Genomic DNA, 21377 nt, shown 5'->3' with positions numbered 1-21377 from the left:
ATCACATTTCTTTCTATAACCGTCGAGTTCCTCATGCTCAAGGCACCAATGGGTTAACCTTTGGAACCAGTCCCGATCGGGGAGATTGAACCGACCATGGTTTGACTATGTTGGTTATTATTTTTACTTATCAATATGCTTATGGCAAATGATCAATTCTCTAGCTTTCTAATCATGTAAGTCCCTTATTGGTTACCTGCGACATAGGAGATCCACCCTTGACTGTAATTATGGAAAATATTCTCTCTCTCTCTCTCTCTCTCTCTCTCTCTCTCTCTCTCTCTCTCTCTCTCTCTCTCTCTCTCTCTCTCTCTCTCTCTCTCTCTCTCTCTCTCTCTCTCTCTCTCTCTCTCTCTCTCTCTCTCTCTCTCTCTCTCTCTTATTTTCTTTTCTTTTCTTTTCCTGTCCTGCAATCTTGGTAACACCTTGTATTGTGACGATGGTGAAAAAGGGAGCATTGAAGGTGTTGAAAACATGGAGTGAGGTTTCCTAATTAGAATAGGATTATGTTTCCTCATAAGTCTAGAGTTTTATTTCTATATTTTCTTTTCCTACTTAGTATAGGACTTAACTAGGTTGTAACTATACCCTATTGAGGTCTTGTGAATAATATACTTTTACTTTTAGAGGAGCAATTCCTCACATTACAACATGATATTAGAGCAAGGTATTGTTTTCATCCTACAAAGGTGCTGTAGAATTTTTTTTTTAAGTCGCTATTCATGTGATTGTTTTCTTTTCGGGTATTCTGGAACTGTATATTGGGTGATTAAGAACATGTCTAGGAAAATTTTGTCTAAGGAGTCTGGTATTTAAGCGGACCGGTTATGTCCCTCCAGTCTTTCCTGAAAATTTCCTGGTGTACTTTGATTCAACAATATATCAATTGGGGGTAACCTGAGGAGATACTTTTCAAATGAATTAGTGGGAGTAATTTTGAAAATATTTCAGGGACTTTTTCCTAATTCTGAAAAAGTTCAGGGATTTTTTTGCAATTTGCAACAATTTTAGAGACTTTTTCGTAAATTTTGAAAAAGTTCAGGGACTTTTTTAATTTCTCCTTGCAATTATGGCTGATCCCATATCTCCTTTATCTGGTACATCTGAAGAGTCTCCCATGTCTTCCATTCATAAGGATCATGAGTTTTCTTCGCTTCAGATAACCACTGTGAAACTTAATGGGACAAATTATCTTAGATGGTCTTGTTTAGTTTCCCTAGCCTTTGGTGCTCGTGGTCTTACTGGCCATCTTGATGGGACTTTTACAAAACCTTCCACACCTGGTCTGCAACTTTCCAAGTGGTATACAGATGAATGCTGGTCATGGGTTTTCTCATCAACTCCATTGAATCTAGCATAGTAGAGAGTTATCTCCTCCTTCCTGATGCGGCAACTATTTGAAAAGTTACTAAAGATACATACTCCAGAGTTGGCAATGATGCACAGTGCTTTGAAATTAGACGGAAAATCAATCAATTACAGCAGAAGGACCTTCCTCTTCTCAGTACTATAACACTCTTCAAGGATATTACCAGACTTTAGATTTCTATGGGAAGTTTACACCGAAGAATGCTGAAAATGCTATTGCCTATCAACAGTGGGAAGATAAACAGAGAGTTTATGATTTTTTGGCAGGATTGAATATAGAATTTGATCAAATTCGCGCATATATCCTTTCGAGGGAGACTTTCCCTTCTCTGGCTCAAGCCTATGCCATGGTAGATACCGAGGACAGTCGAAGGACAACTATGGTACACACTTAAGCATCTGATAGATCTGCATTGGTGGCTGGTTATGGCAATAATAAATCTGGTTCTGGTAATTTTCACCCTCCAATAAAGTGCGAGTATTGTGGAAAAGAGCGTCATACAAAGGACAAGTGTTGGAAGTTGCATGGACGTCCAACAAATTCCTGTGGAGGAGGTAGAAATGGAATCAAGGGCAGCAATCAAACATCTGCAAATCAAGCCAATTTTGACACCCTGAGTACTCCAACACGTCTTTCCTCATATGAGCTCCAACACCTTCGCCAATTGATGTCCAAACTTGACTCATCTTCTCCAGTATAGACTTCCAAGACAAGTATAGCCTCTGTCATTGATCCCTCTGTTGATCCACAAGTCCCCACAGGTATTTTTGGATGTCACAATGTGAATTTGACTTATCCCTCTTGGGTAATCGACTCTGGGGCAACCGACCATGTAACAGGCTCATCTACTTTGTTTCATACTTATTCATCTGTCCCTATTGCTCAGGATGTTCGAACGGCTGATGGGTCTCTTTCCCTTATCTCTGAGAAAGGATCTATTATTTGTTCGCTTTCTCTTACCTTATCTAATGTCATGCATGTTCCTAAGTTTTCGGCTAATCTTTTATCTATTAGTAGCCTTACTCATAATATGAACTGCAAAATAACTTTCTTTCCTTCTTAGTGTTTCAGGACCTGAAAACAGGGCTTACGATTGGCAGTGGTAGACAGAAAGGGGGCCTCTACTTAATGGATGGGTCCCCATCATCTCTGTCTACGGTCTCTAGTTCCACCTCCCCTGCACTTTTTACCTTATTACAGTGGCATAGTCATCTTGGCCATGTGCCTTTACCTATTTTGTCCAAACTGATCTTGTAATATCCAGCCCTATTCTAACCTTGACCCTGACCCGAATCCACTGTTGTATTCAGATCCGAGGACCCGAAGCGGTGGAAGAAGAGATTTATGGACCATCCTGATTGATGATCATGATTCGGAGACCGAGCCCACGGACATTGACAATGATACCCCTTGCTTAAATGCATTGTCAGTGTTTAAGGAAAGTCTGCGCATCGGAGAAGATTAATATGGTTGATGTACCAAATGACCTCCTGTGCACAATCCGAAGGTATTCCCCGAAACTAGACTTCTTGATTGAATTGTGGAAGAAAACCTCACTCAATTTGACCTTGTATAGCCTTTCAAATCCCTACTTGAAGTTGCTGTTCTAAACCTGAGTTTTCTGCTGAAAACATTTTGGTCGATCATTTTGGTCGATACCATCGACCAAGGACCATCGACCAAAATGTCCCAGTCTACCAAGTTAATGATTCCATGGAATATTCCTTTTCTATTTAATATGACCTCGAGCCTTGAGCCTTTTGCAATCATTTTTCTCACTGGGAACGTGGGGAGAGCTTCCCAAAGCAGCTCCTTGGTTAGTGTGAAGGGTATCTCATCAAAGACACTTAGTTTATCATTGATTCTTGTCTTCATCTTCCACACTAAGGTATGACTCTTCATTCCACTCTCTACCCTACCATTTCCTACTCTTTTCTATTGTCATCTTGCTGATGGGACATTTGGAATGGTGCTGCAACCTTGCAACCACCACTCCAAGTGCCTACTCATGCTCAATCCATGATTCCCTTAGCCATTCATTGATGCTAATGCTTATATCTCATGCCTAGCATATGTATTCCATGATTTACCTATTAACATCATACCATTTGATATCAAACTGAGCTATAGAGTGTATTATGTTCATGTTTAACATTGCCATATGATTCCAATCGAATTTCTATTAGTTCCTCTAGCTGTTGCATGCTATTCCTCATCAATGCAATCAATTCCAACTCATGCCATGATGTTTATCACTTGAACTTGATAGCTCAAATTGGGGCTTTTTAATTAGACCATTGGATTGGGTTAATTCCTTGATTTATAGTGTCCTATTACTGTTGTTAAGTATGCCTCCAAGTTTCAGATTGATCCGAACACCGGAAGACTCATTTCGGACCAAAATCCCCAAAATCCACTATTCTGCCCGAGGACTATTTTGGTCGATCATTTTGGTCGATACCATCGACCAAGACCATCGACCAAAGTTGTTGCTGACAGCAACCTTGGTCAGTTTTGACTCAAATGACATCCGATCTTCCCGACTTCTTTTCTAACTTATTATTGATATTTGTTTAGGGCCTTAACACTTCTATTGGACTATTCTTGGTATTCTCAATTCATCATCAACTCATCCAAGGTAAGGATGGTTATATCCATAAACATATAAATCATCAAATATTGAACTATGCTTTATTCAAAGAATGAAATCCCTAAATTTCTTTCAATCATTATGATCTTGTTACATATGTGTTAGAACAAGAACATTTAAATCTTTATACATTTGTTGTGTTACTCTATCATTTTGATTTGCTTATGTTTATAATGATTCGTTTCAATATCATGATTTGACTACTATTATGAATATGCATTGGATGCATGAGAAATGATGAGATTTGATGTGTGATTGCTTACGTATGACTTGGGATTGGAGGGTGTCCTACTGACACTCCTGTCCTTGGGCATCGGAGGGAATAGTATGGGATGTTCTCCGATGGTGCCTATCGACACTCTCCCGAGTTATTGGATGACATACATAGGATTGTCTAGTTGTGTGGCTAGGTTCATCCTTGTCGTGTCAGACCCGAATCGGAAGGGCATTGAGACCGAACAACCCGTGGTAGTGTATGGTTGGATGGGCGCTCTAGGCCGGTAGCCAATCCGGTAGGGGACATAAACCATGCTACGGATACCGAAAGGGGCCATTTATTGGTAGAGTTGCATATGGATAGACTTGGGCTCACGGGCGCTCAAGACCGGTAACTAATCCGTGAGAGGACGTGAGAGCTTCCCGTTTACTATATGTGGATGACCAATAGGGTTGATGAGTCCAAAATCCGGGATTTCGCTGACTCTAGTGTGAAGGATACCGGAAATGATCGCGGGGGGAGGAGATGGACGTATCTGAATCGACTTGACCGACCGAGTAGATGACTTGCATTGGGCTAGGCTTTCTTGTGACATGCGCCGAGTACTTGACCAAATGGTGATGTGAGAGAGCGGTGACCGATCCCCTTACCATGGTTTTTGATGACTTTACCGATCTTCCCCGGGCATTCCCAAGATATGGAAATGGGAGAGTGACTGACGACCCAGAGAAGTACGGTGCTATGACTTAAAGCATGTCTACCTTAGAGACCAGCATTCATAGAGTTAGGCTCATATCCGCATCATATGTTCCATATCACATTGCATTATTATATGTTCCGAATGTGTATGATTTCTAATTATGGAATAACTTCCTTCTTGAGTTCTTCGAACTCATTCCTTTTGTGCAAATGTTTTAGATTACATTCCAGGTACCGAAGATTAGGATGGCACCTCCTATGAGGCGGACTATGATTCCACATACTACCCTCCGGGTAGTGGCGTCGGTGAGGATTCGTATATTGGAGCCGAGGAGGATTATTATTCGCACCGGGGTTAGCCCCACGGTTGTGCGGGAGCGGCAGCGCTGGGGTTTACTTCATCCGTCTTGTTGAGGAGACTACCAGTAGTATAGAAGAAACCCTAGCATAGTGCCCCATTCCCCTAGTGTATTTGTGGAACCTTGGATCTTGTAATTAACTTGTCTTTGAATTATTCTGGCGACACTTGGATATGTAACTAACTTGATTTAATACTTTTCCGCTGCTCTGAGAGGGTGACTACCACACCTTCTCACCCTTTATGATTTTGATCATACCTTATTTATTATCTATATTCCGCACTCTGATTTAGTTAATCTTGTCTTATTCATGATACTTGATATTAGCTATTTTTACCATTGATTATTACTGTTCATGATTGTGTTACCGTGTATGTGGGAGGCATGGACCTCAGATCATTGATCCTTGGACTGTGGATCACATCCCGGGTATTCCAAATGGGGTACCGGCTGGGTGGATGTGACAAATCTGATTAAAAGGTGCAATTTAAATGGTTTTTATTGTGAGGCATGTATTTTGGCCAAACAGACCAGGCATGTTTACCCTATTTCAGATAATCATAGTAAAATTTCTTTTTCAGTCATTCACTCTGATGTGTGGGGTCCTTCTCGGATCGTGTTTGTATCTGGTCATAGATGGTTTGTTACCTTTATCAACTGTTGTACTAGGACCACATGGGTTTACATACTTCACCAAAAAAGTGACATTTTCTTATGCTTTCAAAATTTTCATAATATGATTAGGACTCAGTTTGGGGCGACAGTCAAAATCCTTCGTACGGATAACGGAACTGAGTACTTGGGTGGCGCATTCCCTTCCTACTTAGCAAACCATGGCATCATACACCAAACTAGTTGCGTCGACACTCCACCTCAAAATGGGGGTTGTTGAACGCAAGAATAGACATCTACTTGACGTAGCACGTTCCCTCATGTTTTCTATGCATGTGCCTCTTCGGTTTTGGGGTGAAGCCGTTCTTACTGCGGCATATCTAATTAACCGAATGCCTTCCCGAGTCTTAGACCAACGCTGTCCCCTTGAGGTTCTTTTAGGTACAGCAGTCTTTACAATCTCACCTAAGGTTTTTGGATGTGTTGCATTTGTCCAGAACCACCATGTTCATGGAAAGTTAGATCCTCGTGGGTTCAAGTGCATTTTCTTAGGTTATCCTCTTACACAGAAGGGGTATAAGTGTTATCATCCTAGTTCTCGTCGTTTTTTCGTCTCTATGGATGTTGTTTTCCAAGAACAAATTCCTTTTTTTTCCCCTACACCTCTTCAGGGGGAGAGTTTTAGTGAAGATGTTCCAATGTTGATTCCTCCTTTTGATATTTCTCCTGAGATTCTTACAAATGATCCTCCTTTGAAAGATGGAATGACCGGACAGGAACAGCTGGTGGATGATATATAGGGGGAGACTAGACCTATCAAAAAAAGCAACAAGTGACACCTTCTGAACCAAGCCAGTCAAAAGCTTTGGTTCCTGGCCCTGAACAATCCGTTCCTCCAGTTTAGTCTGTCTTTGACCTTCTTCTAATCCTACTTTAGACTTACCAATTGCATTAAGAAAGCAATCTCGAACTTGCACCAAACATCATATTTCCAATTATGTTTCATATCAGTCTCTATCTCCAGAATTTTGAAGTTTTATTTCCTCTTTGTCCTCTACTTCTATTCCTAACACTTGGTAGGAGGCATTATCTCACTCAAACTGGAAAGAAGCTATGGATGAGGAAATGCAAGCTCTGGAAAAAAAACAAAGCGTGGGACTTGGGTGACTTTGCCCATAGGAAAGTAGACTATTGGGTGCAAATGGGTGTTTGTGATCAAGTACAAGGTAGATGAGACTGTTGAAAGGTACAAGGCAAGATTGGTGGCCAAAGGTTTCACTCAGACTTATGGCGTTGACTACCAGGAGACATTGGCCCTGTTGCCAAGATGAACATAGTTCGTACTATTATTTCATGTGCAATTAATAAAGGGTGGAGTTTACAACAATTAGATGTGAAGAATGCATTTTTGCATGGAGAACTCCAATAAGAGGTAAATATGGATATACCACCCCGGGTATTATACTACAGAGGCTTATAGGAAAGTGTGCAAGTTAAAGAGAGCTTTATATGGACTGAAGCAATCTCCAAGAGCGTGGTTTGGAAGGTTCCATAAGGCAATGATATCTATGGCTATAAGCAGAGCAATGCAAACCACACTTTGTTTACTAAAAGAGATGGTTGCCACCAGGGGCGGAGCCAGGATTGAACATTGGGGGGGGCCAAATGTATGTGGGCCAATGTGGGACCCTCTGTAGGTCCCATCTCAGAATATATTATTATATTTTAATGTGAAGTCTACACTAAAAATTAGATAAATTAATAGAAAATTCGTGAGTGTGAGAGAGAGAAAGGAATAATTTGAGAAAGAGAGTGAAGATCTGATGTGGAGAAGATTTAGGAAAATTCCAAAGTTTGCTAACTACTTCAATATTTTGTGAGACGTGTGAGAGAAAAAAAGAGAATAAAAAATAGGAATAAAAGAGGAGATTCATGAGAGAATAAATAGAAATGAAAATAGTAGAGAATATATAAAGAGAAATTCATGGATCATGAGTTAGTTTTTTATTAGAATTTAACATTTTATTCCTTAAAACTAGGGATTTAATGATAACCATTAGATAAAGATTATGAATGACATTTATACCCATCATCTTTAACTTAAATTTTTATTTTTAATTTTTGGAGGGGGCCAAATAGTGGTGTTTCACATTTAAAGATAGAGAAATAAAGAAAAAAACGAGGATATTTACAATTTCCAAAAATCCGGGGGGGGGGAGGCCATGGCCCCCTCCGGTCCCAACGTGGCTCCGCCACTGGCTGCCACACTACTATATTTTTAGTATATGTGGATGATATTGTGATCACAGGCAGTAGTGAGGATGAGATTTCAGCATTAAAGACTTTTTTGGGAAATGAATTTGAGATCAAAGATATGGGAAAACTAAGATATTTCCTAGGTTTAGAGTTGGCATATTCTACTAGTGGTGTATCTTTATCCCAGAGGAAGTATACATTAGATCTTCTTGAAGAAACTGGAATGCTAGAATATAAGCCTGCTGAGACTCCTGTTGAGCCTAACCTACACTTGAAGGCAAAGGAAGGAGAACCAGTTGACAAGATAAAGTATCAAAAATTAGTGGGAAAGTTGATCTATCTATCTCACACTAGACCTGACATCACATTTGTAGTTAGTCTTGTTAGCCAGTATATGCATGATCCCTATTCCTCACATTTGGATGCTGTATATCGATCATGAGATACTTGAAGACTACTCCAGGAAAAGGAATTTTAATTTCAGCTCATGGACATTTGAAGATTGAGGCATATACATATGCAGATTGGGCAGGATGTCCAGATGATAGGAGGTCTACCTCTGGGTATTGTGTATATGTGAGAGGTAACCTTGTGACTTGGAGAAGCAAGAAACGGGCTATAGTTGCGCGGTCCAGTGCCGAGGCTGAGTTTAGGGCGATTGCTTAAGGCATTTGTGAGGTACTATGGCTTAAAGAGCTGCTTCAAGAGGTTGGGACAGATTTGAAAGTTCCTATACAATTATACTCAGATAGTAAGTCAGCAATCAACATAGCTTATAACCCAATACAGCATGATAGGACTAAGCATGTGGAGATTGACAGACATTTCATCAAAGAGAAGCTTGAGGCTAGGCTGATCCATATCACATTTGTTACTTCAAACGAGCAACGGGCTGATGTGCTCACAAAGAGCTTGAGCACGAAGATATTCAATTACATTATGAGCAAGTTAGGCATGATAAATATCTATGTTCAAACTTGAGGGGAAGTGTTGAAAACATGGACTAAGTTTCCTAATTAGAATAGGATTATGTTTCCTCCTAAGTCTAGAGTTTTATTTCTATATTTGATTTTTCTACTTAGTATAGGACTTAACTAAGTTGTAATTATAAATATCCTATTGGGGTCTTGTGAATAATATACTTTTATTTTTAGAGGAATAATTCGTCACATTACAACATAAAGCAACATGAAAGCCTTAAGGGGTGATTGTCTGGGTTAAAACAACACTTCCTTAATGGTAGAAGAGTCTATTACCCTTTCATCATGCATGGAGAAAAGCTCAATCCTAAAATAATTACAATAATATATTTTTAATATGATAAGATTTCATTAAACTCACTTTATTTTGAGAAAGCTCATTCCACGGCATGCCCTCTTCGTATTACATGGATAATAATATGACTCGCAAGGATAGAGATGACATGGTCTGATCGGGTAAAACTGTTTACACCAGATCATGAAAGTGGCTTTTTAATCTGTCTCAGAATGGCCATAGGGAAGAAGATTTTCACGAAAGAAAAAAATAAAATGATAAACAATGCAAATGATTAATTTAATCTTACTTAAAATTTTTTGTTCTTTTTTATTTTAAACTGCGAAACATAACCATTAGTAAGAAGGATGATTCTAGAATCTAGATTCAAAACGCAATGTGAGAGTGTGTGAGGCATGTCATACGAGTATTCATGGGAAAGATCTCATCGGCTAATGGTTGCACTTGCACATTTTCCTTTTCTTAAGTTCCATACTTGGACTTATGTACCATTCTTTTTAAAATTGATCTTATCATCTCTGATTATGACAGGTTGCATGTCTAATGCTCAATTATTATGTTTTTACTCACGGAGGGAAATCCTAAGAAGATTCGGCATCTTGACCTTATAAGGAAGCGTTCAACCCTTAGGTTGGTAAAGAAAAACCTATGATTGAAAGGTTACTTATTCAGTAATTACTAACAGCTCTTAATAAAGAGGTCATGGTTTAGACTCTTCGTGCAGTGTATGTGATAATCCGGCATTTGGCTTGGATGCTGAGTAACATTTGTAACATTTGCAGCCCATGGTCAAGATTAAAATCGCACTGTCCGTTTCACAAAAGGATGAAAAGTAAGCAGCATAGTACTGCGCATTAACTAAAGGATGACTACTGATATCCAATGTACCTTGTGGATATATGACATGTGTCGTAACATTAGATCAAAAGATTAGAAGTTCATTTACAAGTCAAATCAAGAGGTTGTGATTAAATTTAAAAAAAAAATTGATGTGATGTTAGGACACATCATACATTTATAAATAAACGAATGGTCTATTTTCTTTTCAGAAATACATTAAAAAAACATTCCAAACCGGACCGATAATCCCACTGAACCGCTCGATTCAGAAGATATAAATATAAATATAAGTATAAACAAAGACGGCAACCACAGTCTATAAGAACCCGGAAGTTCCATCCTCTCTCAAAAGACGTTTTCTTACGACCAAATCGACAAGCTTTCAGCTGCGAGGAGGAGCAGGGGTGAGTGGCAACTGTTACTGTGAGTGACCATTCTCAAGTTTCTTTCATTTCAATTCCATTAAATCAAACAGTGAGCTCAGCTCGGCCGTTTCTCCGTTCATGGCTACATCCTTTTTATCCTCTGCACTCTGTCGCCATTTACTCTTTAGAATCCCCTCCAAAACTCCCACATCTTCAATCTCTTCAATCCCTGTTTTGTTTTCTGACAAGAAAAAGGTCTCATTTCCTTTTTCCTTCTCCTCATCTCTTATCTTGATCATGTACTTCTCCATCGTTTTTCACCCAAACCACTATTTGACTAATCTCTCTTATGCTTGCAGGATTTCAGTAGATTTCGGCTATTTTCAATGGCATCGGAGCTGAAGGAATCTCCCTCAAACAATCCAGGACTCGTCGACAGCCCAGATGAAGCAACTAAAGGATACTTCATGCAACAAACTGTGAGCCCATTGCTTCAATAAATTTTCCCTCTCCGTCTTTGTTTCATTTCTTGTTTTGATCATTCAGGTTGGATGAGAAACTTCCAGCCTGATTCTATATTAGTATTTCTGATGATAAAATTGGGTTTATAGATGTATCGGATTAAAGATCCCAAAGCCAGCCTTGCTTTCTACTCTGGAGTACTGGGCATGAAGTAAGTTCTTCCGAGAATCTCCCGCTGTGAAGTTTTGGGCCGTTTTAATACTATTTGGGGAATAGTTTATTATCAGTCTTCTTCAATGTCTATGTTGGTTTTGAGTTTGAAAGTTGTGGTATATGGCTGATCCACCAATTCTCTAGTATGCCCTTAACAACACTGTGGTTGGCTAAAAGCAGTGGAGCATCTTGTCTAGGTGGTAGGGTCCCTCTATGGGCCTCTGTGAATGCTATTTCTGATGGTGTGTCACTTTGAGTCCATTCATGTCTATGGGGCCGTAGGAATGTATGCCAGAGCGAGTGCTTGTGTTTGCTATATGTTTATTTTCACCCTTCCTGAAAATTGATGCATTACTGCAACCAATTTTTTGAGAAGCTGGTAATTGCGATCAGTATATCTGGAATAACCTTAAAAATGCATTTTTGATCGGATAAACAAACCCAGGCTCTGTATTTGTTGTGTTCATGACGTTGATAATCCTAGAACAAGTTTTATACAAGTTTTGATAATAATTTAAACTACTTTTTGAGGAGATCTTTAACTAATTAAAGTTCTAGGATTTTTTGGTAACTTGAGAATGACATATGCTGTGACATTGCTATTATTGTCCTATTTTTAATTGGTAGATATGCTTTTCTGCATATCTGATAGCAGTTATTCTGATTTTACTTGGATGATGTTTCTTCTCATTATAGGTTACTAAAGAGGTTGGATTTCCCAGAAATGAAGTTCAGCCTGTACTTTATGGGCTATGAGGTAAAGTTTGTTAAATCACTTATGTGAAAAGATCTTTTGTTATAGGCCTACTCATCATGGTTAAAGTTTATGGAATCAGATATGGGATTGTCTTCCAGCATTTTCAGCTTGAATCCTAGAAATTTGAATCTGGAAGAATGAACCAATGATTCCCAAAAAACCATGATTTTTTTGGAGGTTTTGACTTAATAAACTTTGAGAACTTGCTGGGGGGGGGGGTGTAAAATTTCATTGATTTTCTGCTATTTTACTGACTGAAGGAAGTAAACAATAGCAAAAGTAAAGAGATTGTATGAAACCAAGGTGATTCAAAAGATGGTCCACAGAATTGACAGGAATTGAGATTGATGCTGCTGATTCCAATTAGAACTGGACAATTTACCTGATCCGATTCCGATTACTCGAACCATGCTGCTTATTAGTGTTGTTTATTATTATTATTTTCTTCTGGTTAGGATACAGCAACTGCTCCAGCCAATCCTTCTGAGCGAACAGTCTGGACCTTCAGTAAACCAGCCACAATAGAACTCACACAGTAAGGGATATATATTCCTTTTGGCATCAGAATGTAGAATTCTTATATGGTTGGTTTCTCTCCTAGTGCTATTACATTTAATATTGAGATGCTTTTAACAGTAACTGGGGCACTGAAAGTGATCCTGACTTCAAAGGCTACCACACTGGGAACTCGGACCCCGTGGATTTGGTATGTGCCTTATTTATTGATTTCAAATATGTTACTGAACTTTCTCAATTTCTAAATTTCTAAAAGATAGCTGAACAAGATTAGTCTTATTTCCAGTTTTTTACTTGTGCTTATGGCTGTGTTTAAGAAAGAAAATCCACTACGACTTCTTAGTTTCCAGATGGAAGTTATTCTTCATGCTTATGATAACTTAATACTTGCATAAGTTGCCATTTGGATCCCAAAACTTTTAGTTTGATATATAATAATAATTTACAAATCCTGTTTGTTATTACTAGGGCTGCAACAGGGCCGGGCTGGGCCGGGCTTTGCAACCCAAGCTCAGCCCTATATATTTTAATTTGAGCCCAATCCCACCTCAACCCTAATTCAGGCCAAGGATTATTGTCCCTGACCCTAAGCCCTACAGGGCCAAGTCAAGCCCATTCCAGCCCTGATCGGCCCTGCTTTGGCCCTATGCTTGGTCTTATCCCTGGCCTTGATTGGCCTTGTCTCCATCCTTGTCCCTAGCCCTAGCCCTGGCCCTGATTGACCCTATACTTGGCCCTGACCACTGATTGGCCTTATCCTTGTCCCCTGTTCCTAATTCATTGAGATCAAGCATTAGGGACAAAATTGGGGTTAGGATGAGGGCCAAAATCAGGACCAGGGTCAGGCTCGACGGGCCAAAGAATAATCCCAGGCCCTAGAATATTTTGGCCCTAACCTACCCTCAAGGCCAAAATGTTGCCCAAACCCTATTCGGGCTCAGGGCGGGCTTAGGGCGGGTCAGGGCCAAACTTGCACCCCTAGTTATTACATTCCTTTTGTAGTCGCCAGTAGCTATTAAGTTTGTCATTACCCTCCCAATCCAGGTGGCATGCAAAGTCCTCCTGGCCCCTTTTAGATGTTAGGCATTTGTGTGAAAATTTAGTAAGAATTGTTATAACTTTGACAAATAAAGAAGGAGATGCAAGGAGAGATGCCTTCTACAAATCGCATGCTTTTTGTGCATTTGCAGATTGAGGGTTATCTTCACTTCCTTATTTACCCTCTATTTGGGGTTGGTGCTTATCTTTGCATTAACCTTACTATTCCTATAATACAAATTGAGGAAGGGCAGTTGCACTCCCCCTTGACTCACTGTCCATTAAGTCCTTACTTAAAGATAAAAGAGAAGGTAGAATTGGAGGGTCTACCAAGGGAATTGGTTGGTTGCAGGGCCTGAGGTATCACGAGAGCTGGTGATCATTTCACTCCTATAGATTCTAAGTTTGTTCTACTCCCATGTATATGAACTTGTCCATGTAACCTAGGGACCTTTTACCCATGGGATTTGATCATATTTTATGATTGTATCCTCACTATCCCGTGGAAACCTTTTCAACTCCTCTTTCTGTCTATGAATTTTTTTTTCTTTCTATGCCTTAAAAAATAGAAAGAATAAAAGGAAAAAAAATGATGAATTTGCAACATAACAGTAAAAGCTCTAGAGACAATTATGTATTGCAAATGTTGCTATGATATTATTATGGATGGTTGTTACAAACTATTAAGTGGTTACCTAGTTACAATAGCTGATCGTATTTTATGTTGGTTGCATATTTCAATAATTGGTACTGACTTGTATCATGAATTCAAAGGGCTGTGAGGGGCATTACATATTTTTAGGAGCTAGAGCATATCATATCTCTTAGTTGAATTTTGCTTAATATAGTTGCCTTGGTTAAAGCAAATGGACCATTTATCACTGTTAGGTATCCATATGAGATAGTAAGAAATTCAGAGAGAGCATCTGAAGTAAATACTTGTGGCTATGAGTCTAAAATATGGTACAAGAGCCAAAGTTTGAAGTATTTGGATATTCATGAATTTGTACCGATCGGTTGACGATGATTTCAACGATCTGAAGAAAGCTGAATTGAGTGGGGTCGGATCACTCGAGATTAGCACTTTTCCATCGAGTCTCTCAACAACAACAATAACAACAACAATGACAAGCCTTATCCTAACTAAGTGGGGTCGGCTACACCATTGCCTTCCAATCAGCTCTATTTGATGGTGTACTAGATACAAGGCCTAAGATATGCATATCCTTTTGCACCACTTCTCCTAAGGTTATCTTAGGTCAGCCCCTTGTTCTTCTAATGCCTTTGATCTAGATGAATTTACTTCTCCATACTAAGGCATTTAAAGGCTTTTGTTGAACGTGATTGTGCCACCTCAGTCGGCTTTCTCGTAGCTTATCATTTACCGGAGCAACTCCCAGATTAATATGATCATTCCTTACCTTATCTTTCCTAGTTTTGTCATTCATCTATCTTAGCGTCCTCATTTTTGCTACAAAGATTATCTATATGTTGCTTCTTAATAGATCAACACTTTACACAATGCATTATAGCTAGTCGTACAATGATCCTATATAATTTTTCTTTGAGCTTTAAAAATGATCCTATATCACGACCAAAGTTTCATACTAGATATTCCATCTTTGTTCTACTTAGTTTACTGCTTTTGATTCCCAAGTTGCTTTCCATGATTCTAACTTGTCATTAATCCCTACTTGTGTCTCATCTACCAAAACAATATCATTAGCAAAAAAGCATACACCAATGAACCTTATCTTGAATGGGTCAAGTCAAATCATTCGTTATAAGTGAAAATACTAAAGGCTTAAAGCTGATCCTTTGTAATTGCACTTGAGTCTCTACTGATAAATTTAAATGTATTGAATTGGGGTTTATCTAAAGCCTTGGCTTAAAGCTTATCGTTTGTAATTGCACTTGAATCTCTACTGATAAATTAAAATTTTTTGAATTGGGGTTTATCTAAAGCCTTGGCTGATAATTCATTTTGTTGAGGCATTTAATTGCAAAATATAAGCTGTCAGACTTATTATTGAATTAAAATAAAAATAGAGTTTATTATCTGTTTATAATAGGGTTTTCTGACTAGAGTTTCATCATCTTTTACTTTTGTCCTTTTTTTATTTTTATTTTTTTTCAGTATCTACATATCTAGCTTGCGTCTGTGTTGTATGAATAATTTTATTTATTGGCTAGTTTCATCTATGATTCATTTACTGGGAGGCACCTATTCTAGTGGATTTTGAATCATGCTTTTGATTTCAGGCCATATAGGCATTACTGTTGATGACACAAACAAGGCATGCGAGAGATTTGAACGGCTAGGAGTTGAGTTTGTGAAAAAACCTACTGATGGTAACTCTTCTCCTTCAAGAATACAAAATTTGATTTTAGGCATTGGAAACCAATATCAGATTCTTAATCAAGTATGCTATTGATTTTCTTTAACCTTTTGCTTCATCCATTTGTTGCTCATTCTGATAGCTTTTCCTTTCTTAGCAAATCATCTGGTAGTTAAATGCAATGGTATGTCAACTATTCAATGTTGGTCTAGATTGAGCTTTTTATTTTTATTTTTAATTTGGAGAACATGCTCTAGCAGCAAGTGATGTTAGTGTTGCGGAAAACTTTGATTAATCTTGAGTAGAAGTAGATGTGGTCAAGTTGTGCGGGTTAATCTACCATTAGCTCATGGCTTGGTTTATGTTATGTGGGCATCCTTAAAATAAGAGCAAATTGCACTGGCACCCCAAAATAGAGGCCTTAAAACACTGACACCCCACTTTATGTTTAAAAAGCATAGAGACCCCAAAATTGGATTTTCATTGGATATGGTTGTCTAATTTGTCATTGAAAACCTTTCAGACACTGTTTATTATAGGGATATTTTAGAAAATAAACAGTGATTTAACTGTTTTCAGTGATGAATTAGAAAATAAACAGTGATTTAATTGTTTTCAGTGATAAATTTGACAAATATATCCAATGAAAATCCAATTTTGGGGTCTTTGTGCTTTTTAAACATAAAGTGGGGGTGTTAGTGCTTTAAGACCTCCATTTTGGGGTGCCAATGCAATTTGTTCTTAAAATAATGATCATTATTAATATTCACTTCGTGGAGAAATCTGCGACGTGTTACACCATGGCAGTAGGCATGCTGATGTAAAATAATTCTGAATGATCTAACTTCTAGTAAAATAATTTCCCTGATTTCACGGCAAAACCCTGTTTCCCCCACAGGAGCATTGACAATCGTACCTAGCTCAGTTGCTCCTTGGGTAGCAGCCAATGAGTTCAGGAATACTTTGTGACCCTTCTTCCTTGTTAGCTTGTGATCTACTGTAGTTATGATGGGTTTGCATGAGAAGTTGGACCTCCTTTCACAGTTTCATCCTTCTTTAGATGATTTTATTCCCCTTTAGTCATTTAGGCCTTCACTGATTGCAATTTCTTGGGTTTGACGGTGACTTTTGTTTGTATTATTTTGAATATAATGGGTCTTCTGTTTCTTGGATTCAAGATGAAGTGCTTTCATTTTTGCATTTTCTGAAAGTGTATTTTCTTCAGCCCCAAATCAGATTCTGAGAATCAAAAAATTTGATTTTATAAATAGGTGTCTCCGCATATTATTAAATACAAGTATCAAGGTAGACGTGATATGGTGTATGTATGAGGACAGTATACCGTCCAAGCGCATATGTGTACATATAGTCAGTGGGTTGTGTGGCCATTTAGGCACATTTGGTACACGCACTTGTCATTTTATATGCTTGCATCTTTTTGAGCTAGATCTTCTGGGCTGATAATTTTAGCCGATAGGCAATCTAAGGTGATGGCTTATCCATTGTGGATTCCAAAGAGATTTAAAAGTCATTTCTATGCTGTAAAGGCACTTCCATGTCTACAAATGACCCCACATGCTTACATATGAGTAGCTAGAAAATCTCTCCTAAACTCTGTAGCTGGAGGTTTTTCTGTGCATATAATATAACCTGAAAATCAACCTTTGTTGGGCTAACTTGTATCCTGGGAGACAATTCACTGAAACTCGTCTACAGTCAGTGGGCCAAATTACGTCTCAAGGGAAGTGACATAGTAACACCCCTAGACCAACTTCCTTCTGTGCTATTTTGAGTATTTATCCAATACCATTGCTCTCAAACTTTTCTATTTTCAACAAGCATAACCAAAATTTGTTTATTTCTAGGTGATGTTTATGAGTTGGTCATTTTATCACATGTCGTTAAATTTAAAAGGGTACCTGTTGGCTGGGTTTGTTAAGATTTGTACGTTTATTAGTTTTTATGTGACACAAGCTGGCCTTCCAAATCTCATATATGAAATTTTCTTGAAGTTAAAAAGTAGAAGGCATACAGGCCAAATTGCTTTTCAGATTTGTGATTTTTCTTCTTTCATTCTTTAATTTCTTTATTTTTGTTGGGAAACTTCATCCATTTGATTAATGAATTGGGATACTTATTTGTACATTTTTGTTTTCTCCATTTGGACTTGGAAGAAATAAATATTGGATTGGCCTTGCGCTTGTCTTTTGGTTGTGTTCTTGTGTGTGTATATGCATTCTTTCTTCTTTTTTTTTTTTTTTTGGGGGGGGGGGGGGAGTTGGGCTCAGGGTAACTCCAACTGAGTTAGGGTAGGACAATGAATTTGGCGCAGGAATGTGAGAAGATGTATAGATATTCTAATAGGAAACTGCATCAAACCTTTGAAGGTTGATTCATATATAGTTGTCATGAAAACAAGGTGATACTAAGTGGTTGGAGGCATCTAGGCGACTAGGTTTTTACATATATAATGGAGTTGTAGACCATAGAAGAGAATCTTTTCTTACTTTTGATTTCAGAAAGGATCTCTTGTACATAGTAGGAAATTTGGTCCTTTTTTTCTTTAAATATGAAAGAAAATACAAAATTAGAGAATAAAGTAAAATGATAATAACACTGTAAGAATAAAAGAAGAGTCTAGATATGTCTTCGTCCTCCCCCTTCTACTCACCTGTTTGCCAGACAACTCAGCATATTGGATTTGGCAGAGATGATGTTGATTATAAATCTGGAAGCAGTAGCAACACGCAGTAGGTTTTCCCTTCTTTTTCCTGTAGAAGAGGCAGCTACTGCTGCTTTCGTCTTCATTTTCTTATTCTAATATAGTGTTGTTGGACAATAGTGATGGTGACTGGCACTTCCAACTCTTCTGGTGGTAGTAGTGGCTGTCTGACTCCCTCTTTTCCCTTATATTCTTCCATCCTTGATCCTTTCTTCCCTCATCTCCCATGCTTCTTACTCTTCTCTCTCTCTCTCTCTCTCTCTCTCTCTCTCTCTCTCTCTCTCTCTCTCTCTCTCTCTCTCTTTCTGTTTTCCTTTTTCTATTTGCTCTGGGATCTGGTGATACATGCCAGTTCAAAATGCACAGGGACTTGAGGAATAAAAAATCAAAGTGCTTCAATGCTAAGCAATAAACATGCAAAATCAAAGACAACTAAGGGATTCATCCAATCAAAAGATAACTTAGGGTCTTAGGGATTCACTCAACCAAAGGGTGGCACTCAACTCTTAAGGGGTCTCAATAGCTCTCCATTTACAAAATAGTAGGGTCAAAGTTGCTCCTTTCAAGTCTAAAAGACTTATTTAAAAGATGAGAAAGAGAGCTGTAGGGGTGGGGAAGAGAGGGAGCCAACATCTCTTGGTTTTTTATTTTATTTTATTTTATTATAACATATAGATGTTGCTCAAAAAAGGTTTTCGTTCGGGGTGGGGGGGTCGTGGAGGGGCGGTGGTTGTTGGCATTCCATCATCACATGGGAACCTAGCAACTTGGCAGCCAGTCATCTAGGGCCTGAAAATCTGCCTTGATGGCTAGTTGCTAGCTGCCACCTTGACAACTGTGGACTGATTTTTTTATTTCTCAGAAAAATAAAATGCTGAGGTGTCAAATATGGAAAAATAGTAAGTTCATTCCTAATTTTGTAACTAGTTTGAGTCAACATTTCATGTCTGAAATGACATTATCAGCTGAAGTTATGGAGCTATTTAAAATTTCAAAGTGATCTTCCCTGCAAGCATACAATCAGTTAGAGCAGCATTGAATTGGAATGTTGGCCCTGCAAGGAGCTGACCCACTAAAATGATTCATTAGGTTTCAGTTTTATGATTGGCTGGTTATTTGTAATCCCTGATGTATTTTCCCCCCTGAAGTTTTCTTTCTAAGATCGACGATGGCCATTCTTCTGAAATTATTAAGTTGCACATCTTGAAATTTCTTTATCGGAAATGTTGCAGGTAAAATGAAAGGAATTGCTTTCATTAAGGATCCTGATGGCTACTGGATTGAGATCTTTGATCTTAAAAACATTAAGCAGTCAACTGTTGTTGCTTCTTGATGTGATATGACAAGAATTTAGGTTTGTCTGTTTTCATCTCTCTTTTTGTTTTCAAATTTCTTTGTCTTAATTCTCCTGTATATCCATATGGCACCTATTTCCACCATATAGAGGTTGATTTCATCGTTCACAATTGGGTGGGCAGGGTACCCTTTTGAATGAATGCGTAAAATTTTGTGGCATATTTCAACAATATGACCGAGCGAGTGTTCAGAGAATTAACACACACACACACCCCAAAAAAAAAGAAAAAAGAACACACGCACACTTTGCTTACTCCTTCACACTCCTTCAATGGGTCTAAATTTCTTGATACTAAATCCCTGTCCTGGAGGAGGACTTCATGGGCCTAGTCAAACGGGTCATTCTCCATAGGATTCCCGTTCCTGAAACCTCTGAAAATGAAAACTTGAGTCATGTTAAACTGAAAGCCTGGAATTCCCAGGAGACTGTAAAGATGCAGTGTGCACTTGGTGGTGCTGGTGTTGGCTCTATGGAGCCTGCTGAATTGGAGAGGCGCACTTCAACTGTCCTAAATATCAGAAGACCACATAGTTCCTGCTGACCCTGAATACCAATCAAAATTGAATCTGATGATTTTCTTTTGGAAATTGAAGTGGGGTTATTGATTGGAAGTAAGTGGAAGACCGAAAAAATGCTACTTCAATCTAACACTCGAGTTCGTTAAACGATCCTGCCCAGATCAAGAATACCAAGCAATCTTCAACCTCAGCACCTACGGTAACTGGCCTAACTATCAAGGTTCATACGGACCTAGTGAACCATTTGATTCCCATAAACTGAGATGGTCCATGGTTTGGAATGGAGAGTTACAGACCTAGGGCTTCCTAGCCCGTGAAGATGGAAATATATGAACTCACCAGGCTTCTTGCTGAATATTCCTGATTGGTCTTCTGGACCAACTGTTTTTACCTTTGGACTTGGATGTTCAATCGATTATCGTTTATGAATTGGAACTTCATGTACAATGTAACTGAAATATTTTGGCTTTGGTGCAGGAAATTCAAGTTGGAATTCCTACAGTGCTACATCAGTGATTTTCACCACAATAATGGACTTTGGTCCTTGATTTGGAGCGAAAATACTTCCTCTGTTCTACCTACATGTTGACTGTTCATGCTGATTGTACGAACTATGAAATGGTAGATGGTTACGTATGTCTCATGGTCCTTGCGTTGTTTCGTTCTGTAGCTTGACTCGATGAACATACAATCAATAAAAAGCCTGTCATTTTGTGATCTTATTGGTTTTGTATGTTACCTGTTGGTAGTGGAGATGATCCATCCTCTTAAACAATGCTAATCCATGGTGCTTGATCTCTAGTCCTTTAATGA

General features: G+C 38.6%; 1 pseudogene across 1 annotated transcript; it reads left to right on the top strand.

The window, feature by feature from the left end:
• The first annotated feature begins 10742 nt into the window (after window positions 1–10742).
• Window positions 10743–21309, top strand: LOC149029296 (lactoylglutathione lyase-like; annotated as a pseudogene). Its single transcript, XR_016171011.1, has 9 exons — window positions 10743–10897; window positions 11002–11121; window positions 11254–11315; window positions 12014–12074; window positions 12530–12609; window positions 12711–12780; window positions 15891–15980; window positions 19922–20043; window positions 21042–21309. The product of XR_016171011.1 is annotated as a lactoylglutathione lyase-like (transcript).
• Window positions 21310–21377: the final 68 nt, after the last annotated feature.

Source organism: Hakea prostrata, chromosome 1, assembly GCF_041222555.1.
Source record: "Hakea prostrata isolate BN-2017 chromosome 1, UWA_Hpros_2, whole genome shotgun sequence".
Classification (NCBI taxonomy): Eukaryota; Viridiplantae; Streptophyta; class Magnoliopsida; order Proteales; family Proteaceae; genus Hakea; species Hakea prostrata.
The sequence above is the reverse complement of the archived record's forward strand: the minus strand, read 5'-3'. Positions and strand labels throughout refer to the sequence as shown.